This window comes from Pristis pectinata, chromosome 17, assembly GCF_009764475.1.
Source record: "Pristis pectinata isolate sPriPec2 chromosome 17, sPriPec2.1.pri, whole genome shotgun sequence".
Taxonomy (NCBI): Eukaryota; Metazoa; Chordata; class Chondrichthyes; order Rhinopristiformes; family Pristidae; genus Pristis; species Pristis pectinata.
Genome location: NC_067421.1, coordinates 5,687,667 through 5,707,144, shown reverse-complemented (window position 1 = coordinate 5,707,144; position 19,478 = coordinate 5,687,667). Strand labels below are relative to the sequence as shown.

Here is a 19,478-nt window from a genome sequence, read left to right as displayed (position 1 = left end):
CGTCAAGGTCTCTCTCACTCTCCCTCTGGTGAATACTGTCGGCCAGGGGATGGGAAGATTTGAGGATCCAGCAGAGCAAGACTAAGAAGGTCATAAGAAGAGAGAGAATTGATCTTGAGGGACAACCTGTGTGTAATATCAAAACGTACAGTAAGAGTTTCTATGGAGATATAAGTAGGAAGGCTGTTGCTCGGGTAAGTGTGGGGAACGAGGCTGGTGAATTAGTAACAGGAAAGAACGAAATGGCAGGTGTGCAAAATCATTTTTGTCTTCACAGTGGGGGACACCAAAAATATCCCAAAGGTAACAGATGGGCTAATGTCAAATGACATGGAGGAAGCTGTAAAAACCCCAATCACAGGCGATAAATATTAGAGAAACTCATGGGGCAAAAGGCGGACAGATCCCCAGGACCTGAAGGGGTTTAAAGGAAGTGGTTGCAGATGAACCAAGGCATGTTGGCAAACGGGATCCAACGTTAGCTAGTGACGGGAAGCAGAGGCAGTGGTGGACGGGTGTCTGTCTGACTGGAAAGCTGTAACCAGTGGTGTACCACAGCGATGGGTGCTGGGACCTTTGTTGTCTGGAATATGTATATATAAATGACTTGGTTAAGAATGTGGGTGGTGTGATTAGTAAGTTTGCAGACAGCGTAAAAATTAGTAGTTCCAGGCCGTGAAGAAGGTTGTCTAAGGATACAGGGAAACATCGATCAGCTGGAATGTTGGGCGGAGAGGTGGCAGATGGAATTTAAACCAGACAAGTGTGAGGTAATGCACTTTGGGAGATCAAGTTCTGGTAGGACATATGGAGTAAAGGGCAGGGAGCTTAGTGGGTTCCTAAGATAAGATAAGTAAGATAAGATATCTTTGTCATTCACACGTACATGAAAACACACAGTGAAATGCATCTTTTTGCATAGACTGTTCTGGGTGCAGCCCGCAAGTGTCGCCATGCTTCTGGCGCCAACATAGCATGCCCACAACTTCCTAACCTGTACGACTTTGTAATGTGGGAGGAAACCAGAGCACCTGGAGGAAACACACGCATTACGGGGAGAAGGTACAAACTCCTTACAGACAGCGGCCGGATTTGAACCCAGCTCACTAGCACTGTAAAGCATTACGCTAACCGCTACACTATCGTGCCTTCGGGGTGCGTCTATAGCTCGCTGAAAGTGCAACACAAGTGGATAGGGTAGTGAAGAGGGCATTTGGTGTGCTTGCCTTCATAGGCCAAGGCATTGAGTAGAAGAATTGGGACGTCATGTTGTCGCTGTGCAAAACATTGGTTAGACTGCACTTGGAGTATTGTGTACTGTTCTGGTCCCCACACTACAGGAAGGGCTGGGAGCAATGGACAGAGTGCAGAAGAGATTCACCTGAGTGTTGCCTGGAATGGAGGGCTGTGGGTGTTGGGAGAGATTGGACAGGTTAGGTTTGTTCTCACTGGAACGTAGGAGGCTGAGGAGTGACCTTACAGAGGTTTATAACATAGTGATGGGCACAGATAGGATAAATAGTGAGAATCTTTATCCCCTGGGCGTAGGAGTCTAGAAGTGGAGAGCACAGATTTCAGGTGAGAGGGGAGAACTTTAAAGGAGATCTGAGGGGTAAGTGTTCCACAGAGGGTGCTGGGTGTGTGGAATGAGCTGCCAGAAGAGGTAGTGAGGTGGGTACAGGTACATCATTTCGAAGACATTTGGACACGTACTTGTATTGGAAAGGAACAGAGGGATACGGGCCTAATATGGGCAAATGCGCATCATGTTGGGCACGGATGAGGTGGATTGGAAGGGTGCTGTGCATTGGACCTATTGCTTGAAATTCCTCAGACGTCGCTAAATTCTGGGAGACCAGAAGATTGGAAAACAGCCAATGGGATTCACTTGCTCGAAAAGGAAGACAGACGGATGGGTAACTATAGGGCAATTGGTTTAACATCTAATCTTGGAGTCAAGAATCAAAGAGGAAATAAGGAATCATTTAGGAAAGCTGAATATAATCAAACTACTCAATGTGGTTTTATGAAAGGCAAATCATGTTTGACAAATTTGCTTAAATTCTTTGAGGATGTGACAGGGAGAATTGATCGGGAGGTGTGGAGTTAATTGATAGGGATGTGCAGAGTATCTAGATTTCCAAAAGGCATTTGACAAGGTGCCACGTCAAGGTGCCTGCTGCATAAGAGTCCAAGGGATTGTCAGAAGTATGAAAACTGGATCTCACATGGAAAACACAGTTGGAATGGGCCCATTTCAGGCTGGAGTGAAGTTCCCCGTGAACTTCAGAGAGATCTCGGTGTTCTAGTGCACAGATCACAAACAGTTAACAGGCAGGTCCGATGAGCATTGAGAAGGGACTGGAGTTTAAGAACAGGGAGGATTTATTACACTTGTACAGGGGGTTGATGAGGCTACACCCGGAATACCAATCTCCCATATGGTCTAGCGGTTAGGATTCCTGGTTCTCACCCAGGCGGCCCGGGTTCGACTCCCGGTATGAGAATTGAAACTTTTACAGGCACTGTAGTAAGTGGTAAGGAAACGCTATTCCAATGCCAGCAACAGAGGTTCAATTGCGGCCGCTGTCTGGAAGGAGTTTGTAATGGTGTGAAGGTGTTGTCTAAGGTGGACTCGGAAAATAAATTATGGGATGAGCAGTGCCAGATGTTGGAACAGCTGGTCCATAACACTCAGTAGCGATTTATCCCAGTTCAGAAGAGGGATTCCGTGAGAAAGGGGCACACTTGTGGTCAACAAGGAGAATGTTAAATTGAAAGGTTTATTCAAAGTGGCAAGGGCTGGTAGTATAGAATACAATAGACTAGAATATTCGAGCAGAGTGCAGGCCCTTCGGCCCACAATGTTGTGCCAACATTTTATCCTGCTCTATCTAACCTTCCCTCCCACATGGTCTCCCATTTCTCTGTCATTCATGTGTCTATAGACTATAGAACAATACAGCACAATACAGGCCATTTGGCCCACCACGTTGTGCTGACCCTTAAACCACACCTGACTATTTAACCCCTTCCTCCCACATATCCCTCTATCTTAAGTTCCTCCATATGCTTATCTAACAATCTCTTTGATTTGACCAACGTATCAGCCTCCACCACCACCCCAGGCAGCGCATTCCATGCACCAACCACTCTCTGGGTGAAAAACCTCCCTCTGACATATCCCTTGAACTTCCCACCCATTACCTTAAAGCCATGCCCTCTTGTATTGAGCATTGGTGCCCGGGAAAGAGGCGCTGGCTGTCCACTCTATCTATTCCTCTTAATATTTTGTACACCTCTATCATGTCTCCCCTCGTCCTCCTTCTCTCCAATGAGTAAAGCCCTAGCTCCCTTAGTCTCTCATCATAATGCATACTCTCTAATCCAGGCAGCATCCTGGTAAATCTCCTCTGCACCCTTTCCAACGCCTCCACATCCTTCCTATAATGAGGAGACCAGAACTGGACACAGTACTCCAAATGTGGTCTAAACAGAGTTCGATAGAGCTGCAACATTACCTCACAGCTCTTGAACTCAATACCCCAACTAATGAAAGCTAACACACCATATGCTTTCTTAATAACCCTATCGACCTGCACAGCAACCTTGATGGATCTATAGACCTGGACCCCAAGATCCCTCTGTTCCTGCACACTGCTAAGAGTCCTGCCATTAACCTTCTATTCTCCCTTCAAATTTGGTCTCCCAAAGTGTATCACTTAACAGTGGCCGAGTAGTAAGGCGGGTACAGGTCTACCACTTGGAAGGCATTTGGACACGTAATTGTATTGGAAAGGAGCATAGGGCTAAGGGCCTAATGTGGGCAAACAGGATTAGCATAGATGAGCATCACTTTGGGCACGGATGAGGTGGATTGGAAGGGCGCTGTACATTGGACCTATTGCTTGAAATTTCTCAAAAGTCTCTAAATTCTGGGAGACCAGAAGACTGGAAAACAGCCAATGGGATTCCCTTGTTTGAAAAGGAAGACAGACAGATGGGTAACTATAGGGCAATTGGTTTAACATCTATTCTGGGAGTCAATAATCAAAGAGGAAATAAGTAATCATTTAGGAAAGCTGAATATAATCAAGCTACTCAATGTGGTTTTATGAAAGGCAAATCATGTTTGACAAATTTCCTCAAATTCTTTGAGGATGTGACAGGGAGATTTGATGGGGAGGTGTGGAGTTAATTGATAGGGAGGTGTAGAGTATCTAGATTTCCAAAAGGCATTTGACAAGGTGCCACGTCAAGGTGCCTGCTGTATAAGAGTCCAAGGGATTGTCGGAAGTATGAAAACTGGATCTCACATGGAAAACACAGTTGGAATGGGCCCATTTCAGGCTGGAGTGAAGTTCCCCGTGAGGTTCAGAGGGATCTCGGTGTTCTAGTGCACAGATCACAAACAGTTAACAGGCAGGTCCGATGAGCATTGTGAAGGGTCTGGAGTTTAAGAACAGGGAGGTTTTATTACACTTGTACAGGGGGTTGGTGAGGCTACACCTGGAATACCAATCTCCCATATGGTCTAGCAGTTAGGATTCCTGGTTTTCACCCAGGCGGCCCGGGTTCGACTCCCGGTATGGGAATTGAAACTTTTACAGGCACTGTAGTGTAGTGCTTAGTGAAACGCTATTACAATGCCAGCGACACAGGTTCAATTCCGGCCGCTGTCTGGAAGGAGTTTGTAATGGTGTGAAGGTGTTGTCTAAGGTGGACGGGGAAATTAAATTATGGGATGACCAGTGGCAGATGTTGGAACAGCTGGTCTATAACACTCAGCAGCAATTTATCCCAATTAGGAAAAGGGATTCCGTGAGAAAGAGGCACAATTGTGGTCAACAAGGAGAATGTTAAATTGAAAGGTTTATTCAAAGTGGCAAGGGCTAGTAGATTAGAATACAAAAGACTAGAACATTACAGCACAGTACAGGCCCTTCGGCCCACAATGCTGTGCCGACATTTTATCCTGCTCAAAGATCTATCTAACCCTTCCCTCCCATATAGCCCTCCATTTCTCTATCATTCATGTGTCTACCTAAGAGTCTCTTCAATGTCCCTAACGTATCTGCCCCCACAACCTCTGCCGGCAGTGCGTTCCACACACCCACCATTCTCTGTGTACAAAAAAACATACCCCTGACATCCCCCTTACACCTTCCTCCAATCACCTTAAAATTATGTCCCCTCGTGTTAGCCATGGTCACCCTGGGAAAAAGTCTCTGACTGTCCACTCGATCTATACCTCCTATCTTCTTGTACACCTGTATCAAGTCTCCTCTCATCGTTCTTCTTTCCAAAGAGAAAAGCCCAAGCTCACTCAACCTATCCTCTTAAGACATGCTCTCCAGTCCAGGCAGCATCCTGGTAAATCTACTCTGCACCCACTCTGAAGCTTCCACATCCTTCCTATAAAGAGGCAACCAGAATTGAACACAATACTCCAAGTGTGGTCTAACCACAGTTCTATAGAGCTGCAACATTACCTCACGGCTCTTGAACTCAATACCCCGACTAGTGAAATCTAACACACCATACGCCTTCTTAACAATCCTATGGACATGGGCGGCAATCTTGAGGGATCTATTGACCTGGACCCCAAGATCCCTCTGTTCCTCCACACTGCTGAGAGTCCTGCCATTAACCCTGTATTCTGCCTTCAAATTTGATCTCCTGAAGTGTATCACTTTACATTTTCGGCTTGAACTCCATCTGCCACTTCTCAGACCAGCTCTGTATCCCATCAATATCCTGTTGTAATCTACAGCAACCTTCTACACAATCCACAACACCACCAACCTTTGTATCATCAGCAAACTTAGGAACTCACCCTTCCACATCCTCGCCAAGTCATTTATAAATATCACAAAGAGCAGGGGTTCCAGAACAGATCCCTGTGGAACACCACTGGTCACCGAACTCTAGGCAGAATATGCTCCATCTAACACCACCCTGGATCTTCTATGAGCGAGGCAATTCTGAATCCACACGGCCAAGTTACCCTGGATCCCATGTCACCTGACTTTCTTAATGAGCCTTTCATGAGGAACCCTGTCAAACACCTTACTAAAATCCATGTACACCACATCCACTGCTCTACCTTCATCAATGTGCTTTGTCACATCCTCAAAGAATCCAATCAGGCTCGTGAGGCACCATCTGCCCCTCACAAAGCCATGCTGACTGTCACTAATCAGCCTATGCTTCTCCAACTGCCCAAATATCCTGTCTCTGAGAATCTTCTCCAGTAATTTCCCCACCACTGAAGTAAGACTCACTGGGCTGTAATTCCCAGGGTTATCCCTACTCCCTTTCTTAAACAAAGCAACAACACTTGCCACCCTCCAATCATCTGGCACTACTCCTGTGGCCACTGAGGATGCAAAGATCATCACGAAAGGCGCAGAAATCTCTTCCCTCGCTTCCCGTAAAACCTTGGATATATCCCATCTGGCCCCAGTGACTTATCTATCCTAAAGTTTTTCAAAAGTTCCAGCTCACCCTCTTTCCTCACGTCGATATGCCCGAGCGTATCAGCCTGTCGTACTCCATACTCATAAACATCAAGGTCTCTCTCTCTCTGGTGAATACTGTCGGCCAGGGTACTCGGAAGATTTTAGGATCCAGCAGAGAAAGACTAAGAAGGTCATAAGAAGGGAGAGAATTGATCTTGAGGGACAACCTGTGTGTAATATCAAAACATACAGTAAGAGTTTCTATGGAGATATAAGTAGGAAGGCGGTGGCTCGGGTAAGTGTGGGGAACGAGGCTGGTGAATTAGTAACAGGAAACAAAGAAATGGCAGGTATGCAAAATTATTTCTGTCTTCACCGTGGGGGACACCAAAAATATCCCAAAGGTAACAGATGGGCTAGTGTCAAATGACATGGAGGAAGCTGTAAAAACCCCAATCACAGGCGATAAGTATTAGAGAAACTCATGAGGCAAAAGGCGGACAGATCCCCAGGACCTGAAAGGGTTTAAAGGAAGTGGTTGCAGATGACCCAAGGCATGTTGGCAAACGGGATCCAACGTCAGCTGGTGACGGGAAGCAGAGGCAGTGGTGACCGGCTGTCTGTCTGACTGGAAACCTGTAACCAGTGGTGTACCACAGCGATGGGTGCTGGGACCTTTGTTGTCTGGAATATGTATATATAAATGACTTGGCTAAGAATGTGGGTGGTGTGATTAGTAAGTTTGCAGACAGCATAAAAATTATTAGTTCTAGGCATGAAGAAGGTTGTCTAAGGATACAGGGAAACATCGATCAGCTGGAAAGTTGGGCGGAGAGGTGGCAGATGGAATTTAAACCAGACAAGTGTGAGGTAATGCACTTTGGGAGATCAAGTTCTGGTAGGACATATGGAGTAAATGGCAGGGAGCTTAGAAGGGTTCCTAAGGTAAGATAAGTAAGATAAGATATCTTTATCAGTCACACGTACATGAAAACACACAGTGAAATGCATCTTTTTGCATAGAGTGTTCTGGGGGCAGCCCGCAAGTGTCGCCACACTTCCGGCGCCAACATAGCATGCCCACAACTTCCTAACCCGTACGTCTTTGGAATGTGGGAGGAAACCAGAGCACCCGGAGGAAACCCACGCATTACGGGGAGAACGTACAAACTCCTTACAGACAGCGGCTGGATTTGAACCCGGGTCACTAGCACTGTAAAGCATTACGCTAACCACTACACTACCGTGCCTTTGGGGTGCAAGTCTATAGCTCGCTGAATGTGGCAACACAAGTGGATAGGGTAGTGAAGAGGGCATTTGGTGTGCTTGCCTTCATAGGCCAAGGCATTGAGTAGGAGAATTGGGACGTCATGTTGTCACTGTGCAAAACATTGGTTAGAGTGCACTTGGAGTATTGTGTAATAGTTCTGGTCCCCACACTACAGGGAGGGGTGGTAGCAATGGACAGAGTGCAGAAGAGATTCACCAGCGTGTTGCCTGGAATGGAGGGATGTAGGTATAGGGAGAGATTGGATAGGCTGGGTTTGTTCTCACTGGAACGTAGGAGGCTGAGGGGTGACCTTACAGAGGTTTATAACATAGTGATGGGCACAGATAGGATAAATAGTAAGGATCTTTATCCCCTGGGCGTAGGAGTCTAGAAGTAGAGGGCATAGGTTTAAGGTGAGAGGGGAGAACTTTAAAGGAGATCTGAGGGGTAAGTCTTCCACAGAGGGTGCTAGGTGTGTGGAACGAGCTGCCAGAAAAAGTAGTGAGGCGGGTACAGGTACAACAATTAGAAGACATTTGGACACGTAGTTGTATTGGAAGGGAACAGAGGGCTGTGGGCCTAATGTGGACAAATGGGATTAGCATAGATGAGCATCACGTTGGGCACGGATGAGGTGGATTGGAAGGGTGCGGTACATTGGACCTATTGGTTGAAATTTCTAAAAAGTCTCTAAATTCTGGGAGACCAGAAGACTAGAACACAGCCATTGGGATTCACTGGCCCCGTTCCCCACACTTACCCGAGCCACCGCCTTCCTACTTATATCTCCATAGAAACTCTTAGTGTTTTGATATTACACACAGGTTGTCCCTCAAGATCAATTCTCTCCCTTCTTATGACCTTCTTAGTCTTTCTCGGCTGGATCCTAAAATCTTCCCAGTCCCCTGGCCGACAGTATTCACCAGGGAGAGAGAGACCTTGACGTTTGTGAGGATGGCGTACAACAGGCTGATACGCTCGGGCATGTCGACGTGAGGAAAGAGGATGTGCTGGAACTTTTGAAAAACATTAGGATAAATAAGTCACTGAGGCCGGACGGGATATATCCAAGGTTACTACTGGAAGTGAGGGAAGAGACTGCTGCGCCTTTGGCGATGATCTTTGTATCCTTGCTGGCCACAGGAGTAGTGCCAGATGATTGGAGGGTGGTAAATGTTGTTCCTTTGTTTAAGGAAGGGAGTAGGGATAACCCTGGGAATTACAGATCAGTGAGACTTACTTCAGTGGTTGGCAAATTACTGGAGAAGATTCTTAGAGACAGGATTTATGGGCATCTGGAGAAGCATAGGCTCATTAGGGACAGTCAGCAGTCGCTGAATTCTGGGAGACCAGAAGATTGGAAAACAGCCAATAGGATTCTCTTGTTCGAAAAGGAAGACAGACGGATTGGTAACTGTAGGGCAATTGGTTTAATGTCTATTGTTGGAGTCAATAATCCAAGAGGAAATAAGAAATCATTTTGGAAAGCTGAATATAATCAAACTACTCAATGTGGTTTTATGAAAGGCAAATCATGTTTGACAAATTAGCTTAAATTCTTTGAGGATGTGACAGGGAGAATTGATAGGGAGGCGTGGATTAAATTGATAGTGGGGTGTCGAGTATCTAGATTTCCAAAAGGCATTTGACAAGGTGCCCCGTTAAGATACCTGCTGCATAAGAGTCCAAGGGATTGTCGGAATTATGAAAACTTGATTTCACATGGAAAACACAGTTGGAATGGGCCCATTTCAGGCTGGAGTGAAGTTCCCCGTGAAGTTCAGAAGGATCTCGGTGTTCTAGTGCACAGATCACAAACAGTTAACAGCCAGGTCCGATGAGCATTGTGAAGGGGCTGGAGTTTAAGGACAGGGAGGATTCATTACACTTGTACAGGGGGTTGGTGAGGCTACACCTGGAATAACAATCTCCCATATGGTCTAGCGGTTAGGATTCCTGGTTTTCACCCAGGCTGCCCGGGTTCGACTCCCGGTATGGGAATTGAAACTTTTACAGGCACAGTATTGTAGCGGTTAGCGCAATGCTATTAACAGCACCAGGAACCTCAATTCAATTCCAGTTTAACATTGGTTCGACTGCACTTGGAGTATTTTGTACAGTTCTGGTCCCCACACTACAGGAAGGGGTGGTAGCAATGGACAGAGTGCAGAAGAGATTCAGTAGATTGTTGCCTGGAATGGAGGGCTGTAGGTATAGGGAGAGATTGGACAGGCTGGGTTTGTTCTCACTGGAACTTAGGAGGCTGAGGGGTGACCTTACAGAGGTTTATAACATAGTGATGGGCACAGATAGGATAAATAGTAAGAATCTTTACCCCCTGGATGTAGGAGTCTAGAAGTAGAGGGCACAGGTTTAAGGTGAGAGGGGAGAACTTTAAAGGAGATCTGAGGGGTAAGTCTTCCACAGAGGGTGGTGGATGTGTGGAACGAGCTGCCGGAAGAGGTAGTGAGGCGGGTACAGGTACAACATTTAGAAGGATTTGGACACTTACTTGTACTGGAAGGGAACAGAGGGATACGGGCCTAATGTGGGCAAATGGGATTAGCATAGTTGAGCATCATGTTGGTCACGGATGAGGTGGATTGGAAGGGCGCTGTACATTGGACCTATTAGTTGAAATTTCTCAAAAGTCGCTAAATTCTGGGAGACCAGAAGACTGGAAAACAGCCAATGGGATTCCCTTGTTCGAAAAGGAAGACAGACAGATGGGTAACTATAGGGCAATTGGTTTAACATCTATTGTTGGAGTCAACAATCAAAGAGGAAATCAGTAATCATTTGGGAAAGCTGAATATAATCAATCCTGCTCAGTGTGGTTTTATGAAAGGCAAATCATGTTTGACAAATTAGCTTAAATTCTTTGAGGATGTGACAGGGAGAATTGATAGGGAGGTGTGGAGTTAATTGATAGTGGGGTGTAGTGTATCTCGATTTCCAAAAGGCATTTGACAAGGTGCCACATAGGAGCCTGCTGCATTACTTAAGAGTCCAAGGGATTGTCAGAAGTATGAAAACTTGGTGTCACATGGAAAATACAGTTGGAATGAGCCCATTTCAGGCTAGAGTGAAGTTCCCCGTGGAGTACGCAGGGATCGGTTCTTGGCCCTCATTTGTTTCCTATTTACATTCATGACCTCGAGGAAGAACCAAATGTAGGATTTCGAAATTTGTCGATGATTTGAAAATAGGTGGAAGGTGCTGCTGTGATGAGGACATTGATTCTGCAATGTGATATAGGTAGATGGAGAGACTGAGTGAAACCTGGCAGATGGAATCTAACGTGGGCAAGTGTGAGGTCCTGCACTTCGATCAGAGGAATCAAAGTGTGGATTATTATCGAAATGGAGAGAGACTGAAAATGAGTGAAAGTTCAGAGGGATCTCGGTGTTCTAGTGCACAAATCACAAACAGTTAACAGGCAGGTCCGATGAACATTGTGAAGGGACTGGAGTTTAAGAACAAGGAGGTTTTATTACACTTGTACAGGGTGTTGGTGAGGCTACACCTGGAATACCAATCTCCCATATGGTCTAGCGGTTAGTATTCCTGGTTTTCACCCAGGCAGCCCGGGTTCGACTCCCGGTACGGGAATTGAAACTTTTACAGGCACAGTATTGTAGCGGTTAGCGCAATGCTATTACAGCGCCAGCAACCTCAGTTCAATTCCAGCCGCTGTCTGTAAGCAGTTTGTACATTCTCTCCACGTCTGCGTGGGTTTCCTCCGGGTGCTCCGGTTTCCTCCCACATTCCAAAGATGTATGGGTTAGGAAGTTGTGGGCATGCTATGTTGGCACCAGAAGCATGGCGACACTTGTGGGCTGCCCCTAGAGCACTCTACACAAAAGATGCATTTCACTGTGTGTTTCATCGTACATGTGGCTAATAAAGATATCTTATTTTGGTCCCCGAACCTAAAAAAGGATATACAGGTCCTCCCCAGGTTACAAACACCCAACTTACGTACAGCCTGTCTATACAAACACATGTTTGGGAGACTGGTGGGACGGATTTACCAGATGCTGCGGGGCTGCAGGCACCCTCTGCCGCCTGGGAACAGTTTGCGACCGCTTTTGCGACTTGTGAACTGTTCAGGTTACGTACAGTTCACAGAAACAGAACCCTGGGAGGACCTGTTGTGGCATTGGGAGTGGTCCCAAGGAGATTCACCAGACTAGTCCCTGGGATGGGAGGGTTGTTGTATCGAGTGAGGCTCAACAGTTTGGGTCTGTATTCCTTGGTGTTAGAACAATGGGGAATGACCTTGTTCAAACATATAAATTCTTAAGGGGACTTGACAAGGTAGATGTTGAGATGTTCTCAGTAGGGAAGAGTCATGAACAAGGGACCACAGCTACAAAATAAGGGCCGGTCATTTCAAACTGAACTACGTAGAAACTTCTCTTGTGGTGAATCTGTGGAATTCTCAGCCACAGCGGGCGGTGCAGACCAGATAATTGGATATATTTAAGGTGGAGATAAATAAGTATTTGAAAGATCAAGGAATTGAGGGTTATGGGGAACTGACATAGAAAAGGAGTTGAGGCCGGCGTAGACCAGCCATGATCACATTGAGTGGTGGGGCAGGTTTGAGGGGCCGAGTGGCCTCTTCCTACTCCTGTTCCTATTTTCTTGTGTTCTTGTAGTTAAAAATCTAATTCATAATATTTCTCTCGGCGATGTTCAGGGGATCCATTTTGAATTTCTGAAACTCCAGGGCAATCCTGAAGCCCAGACTTACACAGCTAATTCTCCTGTTCTCAGATCAACTCATTGATCTAGGGTATACTGATTCGGCAGAGTCTGCTCGGTCAGAACCTCGCCCAAGGTCAGTGCTGGGGAGTCGAGGCTTGTATGTGGTCAATACGTTGATTGATTTTTTGACCTCTCCATAACACTGTATTCTGAAAGTCCTCCCTTCACATATGGAGAAGCACAGCTATGGTCCCTGGATTGATTTTAGGCAAGTTCAGAACAAAGTAACAAAGATTTCTTTGCTGAGTTACAGTGGAGCCCATTGGCCAGTGTCACAGTGTAGGAAACTTGCTCTTCCGCAGGCAGAACCTTGGATGTAATAAAAGAACCTTGGATGTTCTTAGCGAATGGATTGTGGGATATGGAAATAATGAGGGGGCAGTAAGGCAGGCTTGACCTTTGTTGGTTTTAACCAACAAAGGAGGAAAAATACCCTGCAAGGCTTATTTGTAAAAGCTGTTTCTTTACTGTGCCAGTAATAAAGTCAAAGTTGAGTTTATTATCAGATGCACAAGTACATGTCTGCACAGGTGCAATGAAAACCTTACTTGCAGCAGCCTCACAGGCACAGAGCATCAGATAAGCAGCATTCACAAGAAAAATATGAATTTAAACATAAATTATACACATTTTTTACAAGAAAGAACACAATTACAACAAAACAAAAAGTCCTTTTTTAATGCAAAGTGCTATACTGGGGTAGTGATTAGGGTTGTGCCGGTTGGTTCAAGAACCGAATGGTTGAAGGGAAGTAGCTGTTCCTGAACCTGGTGGTGTGGGACTTCAGGCTTCTGTACCTCCTGTCCGATGGGAGCTGTGAGAAGATGTCACGGCCTGGATGGTGGGGATCTTTGATGATGGGGATCTTTGATGATGGATGTTGCCTTCTTGAGGCAGCGCCTCCTGTAGATACTCCCGATGGTGGGGAGGGATGTGCCCATGATGTAGTGGGCAGAGTCCACTACTCTCTACAGCTTCTTATGTTCTTGCACATTCAGATTGCTGTACCAGACCGTGATGCAACCAGTCAGGATACTTTCAACAGTACATCTGTAGAAGTTTGTTAGGGTGTTCGGTGACAAGCCAAATCTCCTTAACCTCCTAAGAAAGTAAAGACACTGGCACAACTTCCTTATTGGTATTGGTTTATTATTGTCACTTGTACCAAGGTACAGTGAAAAACTTGTCTTACAAACCTATCGTACAAGTCAATTCATTACACAGTGCAGTTACATTGAGTTAATACGAAGTGCATTGATGTAGTACAGGTAAAAACAGTAACAGTACAGAGTAAAGTGTCACAGCTACAGAGGAAGTGTAGTGCAATAAGGTGCAAGGATTGCATCTATGTGCTGGGCCCAGGACAGGTTGTCCGATATGTTGTTGCCCAGGAATTTAAAGCTGCTGACACTCTCCACTGCTGGTTCCCCAATGTAGACTGGCGCGTGTTCACCCTCCTTCCCCTTCCTGAAGTCAACAATCAGCTCTTCGGGTTTACTGATGTTGAGCGAGAGGTTGTTGTTGCAGCACCACTCAGCCAGGTGTCCAATCTTGCTCCTGTATGCTGACTCACCACCTGTGATTCGTCCAACAACAGTGGCGTCGTCGGTGAATTTGTAATAGAGATTAACCCTGCAGAATTTACACCTCTTTACATCTTGCTGCAAGAATGCAGCCTGTAGTTTTTGAACTGCAGACATTGTGTGGGGTTAGAGCATCCTTTATTGGGATGGGCTGGTTGGTGGGAGACAATAACGCAAACAGCCAGAAGAGTGAAGGCACCTGCAGAAATGTGGCAGGAAACAGAAGGTGAAAGATAATGAAGGAGTTAAGTACAAAGCTGGAACTGCTCTGTAAACTCCACAGAGCTGTTATATTACTGTTGTTTCCCAGAGAAATGCCCGTCAGATTTTAGAGCACCTACACATAAAATTAAAAAAACCAGCCTCAACATCTGCAACCTACAGGAGTCAGTAAGAGAAACTAAAATGAAGAAAATGCATGAGGAAGAGGAGAACATTCCTTGTAAAGCAGATTACATGCAGAGGAGTTGAAGTAAGCTTACTGTGATAGCTGCCGGGAATGGGCTCGGCATCAGAAGTGATGTTGACAGTCTTTTACTGAGGCTGTTAGCTGCTTGTCTGAATATTGGAGATCACAATAAACTAGAGAGCAACAGACAGAGCCCCTGGAGCAAAATCCCTCAGACTGATTTTGCCAGGTTAACTTTGTGAAAGAGAATGGAATTAGTACTGGAAAAAATAACATGATAAATAACGGTGGAGAACATTCAGACTGGTTGCATCACCGCCTGGTACGGAGGCTCCGATGCACAGGGTCACAAGGGGCTGCAGAGGGTTGTGGACTCAGCCATCACAGGCACAACCATCCCCACCGTTGAGGACATCTTCAAGAGGCGATGCCTCAAGAAGGTGGTATCCATCACTAAGGACCCTCACCACCCAGGACATGCCCTCTTCTCCTTACTACCATCAGGGAGGAGGTACAGGAGCCTGAAGACCCACACTCAACGATTCAGAAACAGCTTCTTCCCCTCCGCCGTCAGATTTCTGAACGATCCACGAACCCAAGAACTCTTCCTTTTTTTGCACTATTTGTTTATTTTTGTAATTTATAGTAATTTTTTGTCGTTGCACTGTACTGCTGCTGCAAAACAACATATTTCATGTCATATAAGTCAGCAATAATAAACCTGATTCTGTTTCTCCAGGCCCTGAAGAGCAGCATCCTGGTGTCTGCAGAAGCCAGTTCGGAGCTAGTGCACATGCTGCTTGTCATCTTTCAAAGTTCCGCAGACTCCAGAACAACTTGCACAGATTGGAAGCTACTTAAGAAAAGAGGGAATGAGAGAGCAAACAGGGAACTATATACCAGATAGCCTGACATCAGCGGCAGGGAAAATGCTGGAATCTATTGTTAAGGAATAAGGCACTTGGGAAACAACAATTGGAGACACAAGAAATTCTGCAGATGCCGGAATCTGGAGCAACACACACAAGGTGCTGGAGGAACTCAGCAGGTCAGGCAGCATCCACGGAGGGAAATAAACAGTCGACATTTCAGGCCGAGACCCTTCATCAGGACTGGAAAGGAAGAGGGCAGAAGGCAGAATAAGGTGGTGGGGGGAGAGGGAGGAGCACATGCAGGCAGGGGACAGGTGAGTCCAGGTGAGAGGGGGATGGTAATGGGTGGGGGGAGGGGGAGAAGATGCAATAAGCTGAGAGGTGATAGGTAGAAGAGGCTGAGGGCTGAAGAAGGAGGAATCCGGTCGGAGAGGGCAGTGGACCATGGAATAAAGGATGGGGGAGGGGAGGAGAGGAGATGGGCAGGTCATTAAGGCAGGGGAAGGGAGCCTTTTGAATAATAGGATTGGGCAGCGTCAACATGGAAACGTGAAAGGGAAATCGTGTTTGACAATTTTTATGAGGTTGTAACTAGCAGAATAGGAACGGGGGAAACCATCAGATGTGTATTTAGCGTTTCAGGCGGCCTTTGATGGGGTGCCATACAAGAATTTATTAAACACAAACAAAATATACAGGAGGAGGGGCTGTGGATTGAGCATTCGTTAATGGATAGAAGACAGCAGGAATAACTGGGTCATTTTCAAGCTGGGATCTGTGACCAGCAGCAGAAATTCGGGGCCTCAGCAGGTCACAATCTATATCGGTGACTTGAATGGGGGGATCAAGTGTAATAACTCTAAATCTGCTGATGGTTCAAAGCTAAGGGCAGTGGGGGCTGTGAGGAGGATGAGGTTAGACTGATTAACGGGCAGATGGAATAAAATGGGGGAAATGTGATGCCGTCTGATGTTTGCAGTGAAAAATAGAAAGGCAGAGTATATTTTAAATGGAGAAGACTGAAAGGTGTTGGGGTTTGGAGGAACCTGGGCAACTCCTTCTACGTAAATTACTGCAAGTTAACGTGTAGTTTCAATAAGTAATTGAAAGGCAAGTTATACGTTGGCCTTTGTTGCAAAAGGATCTGAGTATGAGAAAAGTACCTGAGAATATAGAACAGTACAGCACAGGAATGGGCACTTTGATCCATGATGTTGTGCTGTACCTGAGAATATAGAACAGTACAGCACAGGAATGGGCCCTTTGATCCATGATGTTGTGCTGTACCTGAGAATATAGAACAGTACAGCACAGGAATGGGCCCTTTGATCCACGATGTTGTGCTGTACCTGAGAATATAGAACAGTACAGCACAGGAATGGGCCCTTTGATCCATGATGTTGTGCTGTACCAGAGAATATAGAACAGTACAGCACAGGAATGGGCACTTTGATCCACGATGTTGTGCTGTACCTGAGAATATAGAACAGTACAGCACAGGAATGGGCCCTTTGATCCACGATGTTGTGCTGTACCTGAGAATATAGAACAGTACAGCACAGGAATGGGCCCTTTGATCCACGATGTTGTGCTGTACCAGAGAATATAGAACAGTACAGCACAGAAATGGGCCCTTTGATCCACGATGTTGTGCTGTACCAGAGAATATAGAACAGTACAGCACAGGAATGGGCCCTTTGATCCACGATGTTGTGCTGTACCTGAGAATATAGAACAGTACAGCACAGGAATGGGCCCTTTGATCCACGATGTTGTGCTGTACCTGAGAATATAGAACAGTACAGCACAGGAATGGGCCCTTTGATCCACGATGTTGTGCTGTACCTGAGAATATAGAACAGTACAGCACAGGAATGGGCCCTTTGATCCACGATGTTGTGCTGTACCTGAGAATATAGAACAGTACAGCACAGGAATGGGCCCTTTGATCCACGATGTTGTGCTGTACCTGAGAATATATAACAGTACAGCACAGGAATGGGCCCTTTGATCCACGATGTTGTGCTGTACCTGGGAATATAGAACAGTACAGCACTGGAATGGGCCCTTTGATCCACGGCATTGTGCTGAACTAATTATACTCATAATTAAAAGCCAACGAAACTAGTCACAAGGTCAATACTCCTCCATTTTCTGCACATTCATAAGCCTATGTAAGAACTTCTTAAATGCCTCCATCGTATCTGCCTCCACCCCCACCCCTGGCAGCACATTCCAGGCACCCACCACTCTCTGTGTAAAATACTTGCCTCGCACATCTCCTTTGAACTTACCCCCTCTGACCTTAAATGCACCCTGGGTAAAAGATACCAGTTATCTACCCTATCCGTGCATCTCACAATCTTATAAACTTCTATCAAGTCTCCCCTCAGCCTCTGCTGCTCTAGAAAAAACAGCCCTAGTTTGTCCAACCTCTCCTGAGAGCTCATACCCTCTAATCCAGGCAGCATCCTGGTGAACCTCTTCTGCACCCTCTCCAAAGCCTCCACATCCTTCCTGTAATGGGGCAACCAGAACTGAATGCAACACTCCAGATGAGGCCTAACCAGAGTTTTATAAAGCTGCAACATAACTTCCTGACTCTTGAACTCAGTACCTCAACTAATAAAGGCAAACATGCCGTACGCCTTCTTTACCACCCTGTCAACCTGTGCAGCCACTTTCAGGGAGCTATGGACTTGGACCCCAAGATCCCTCCGTACATCAACCCTGTTAAGGGTCCTGCATTTAACTGTGTACATTAACTTTACGTTTGACCTCCCAAAGTGCAACACCTCACACTTGGCTGGATTAAACTCCATCTGCCATTTCTTTGCCCATATCTGCAACTGATCTATATCCCACTGTATACTTTGGCAGTCTTCTACACTATCCACAACACCACCAATCTTTGTAACGTCTGCCAACTTACTAACCTACCCATTCACCACTTTCATCCTATATATAATATTGTGAGGTCCCAGTACAGATCCCTGCGGAACACCCCTAGTCACGGACCTCCAGTCAGAAAAGTCCCATTGACCACTACCTTCTATTTTCTATGAGCAAGCCAATTTCAAATCCAAACAGCCAAGTCACTGTGGATCCCATGCATCTCAATCTTCTGGATGAGCCTCTCATGAGGGACCTTGTCAAACACCGTACTAAAATCCATGTAGACACCATCCACAGCTCTACCCTCATCAATCATCCTTGTCACCTCCTCAAAAAACTCAATCAAGTTAGTAGGGCATGACTTGCCCCACGCAAAGCCATGCTGACTGTCCCTAATTAGGCCATGGCTCTACAAGTGCTCATAAATCCTATCCCTAAGAATCCTCTCCAATAGCTTCCCTCCCACTGACGTGAGACTCGCCAGTCTGTAGTTTCCAGGATTATCCCTTTTTCCCTTCTTGAAAAATGGAACAACATGAGCTACTCGCCAGTCCTCCAAAACCTTGCCTGCAGCTTGAGAAGATCTTGGTCAGGGCTCCAGCAATCTCATCTCTCGCCTCTCTCAGTAACCTTGGGTATATCCCATCAGGCCCTGGGGACTTATCCACGTTAACGTTCTTCAAGAGACCCAACACCACCTCTTCCTTAATTCCAAAATGCCCAAGCATATTAGCACGCTCCACACCAATCTCACTATCATCCTTTTCTTTGGTAAATACTGACTCAAAGTACTCAGTTAGGACCTCACCCCCATCCTTCATCTCCAAGCAAATGCTCTCTCCTTTATCCTTGAGTGGTCCTACTCTCTCTCGAGTTATCCTTCTGCTCTTGATGTGTGTGTAGAATGCTTTGGGGTTCTCTTTAATCCTATTTACCAAAGACTTTCCATGGCCCTTCCTGGCTCTCCTAATTCCCTTCTTGAGTTCTTTTCTAGTTTCTTCATAATCCTCAAGGGTCCGGCTTGAATTTAGCTTCCTAAACCTTACATACACTTCCTTTTGCTTTTTGACTAAATTCACTACCTCTCTTGTCATCCAAGGATCCTTTATTTTGCCATCCTTGTCCTTCCAAGAAATGGGTGCTTGATGGTCGGTGTGAACTTGGTGGGCCGAATGGCCTGTTTCCATGTTTTATGACTCTAAGCCTAGTTCCAGT

The 19,478-nt window shown here is 46.0% G+C and overlaps 3 non-coding genes across 3 annotated transcripts; all 3 read left to right on the top strand.

The window, feature by feature from the left end:
• Window positions 1-2,435: 2,435 nt before the first annotated feature.
• On the top strand, window positions 2,436-2,507 carry trnae-cuc (transfer RNA glutamic acid (anticodon CUC)). Its single transcript has one exon. It is a non-coding gene; the product is annotated as a tRNA-Glu (tRNA).
• A 2,016-nt stretch (window positions 2,508-4,523) lies between these two features.
• Window positions 4,524-4,595, top strand: trnae-uuc (transfer RNA glutamic acid (anticodon UUC)). The gene has a single exon. It is a non-coding gene; the product is annotated as a tRNA-Glu (tRNA).
• Window positions 4,596-9,660: 5,065 nt separating this feature from the next.
• trnae-uuc (transfer RNA glutamic acid (anticodon UUC)) lies at window positions 9,661-9,732 on the top strand. Its single transcript has one exon. It is a non-coding gene; the product is annotated as a tRNA-Glu (tRNA).
• Window positions 9,733-19,478: the final 9,746 nt, after the last annotated feature.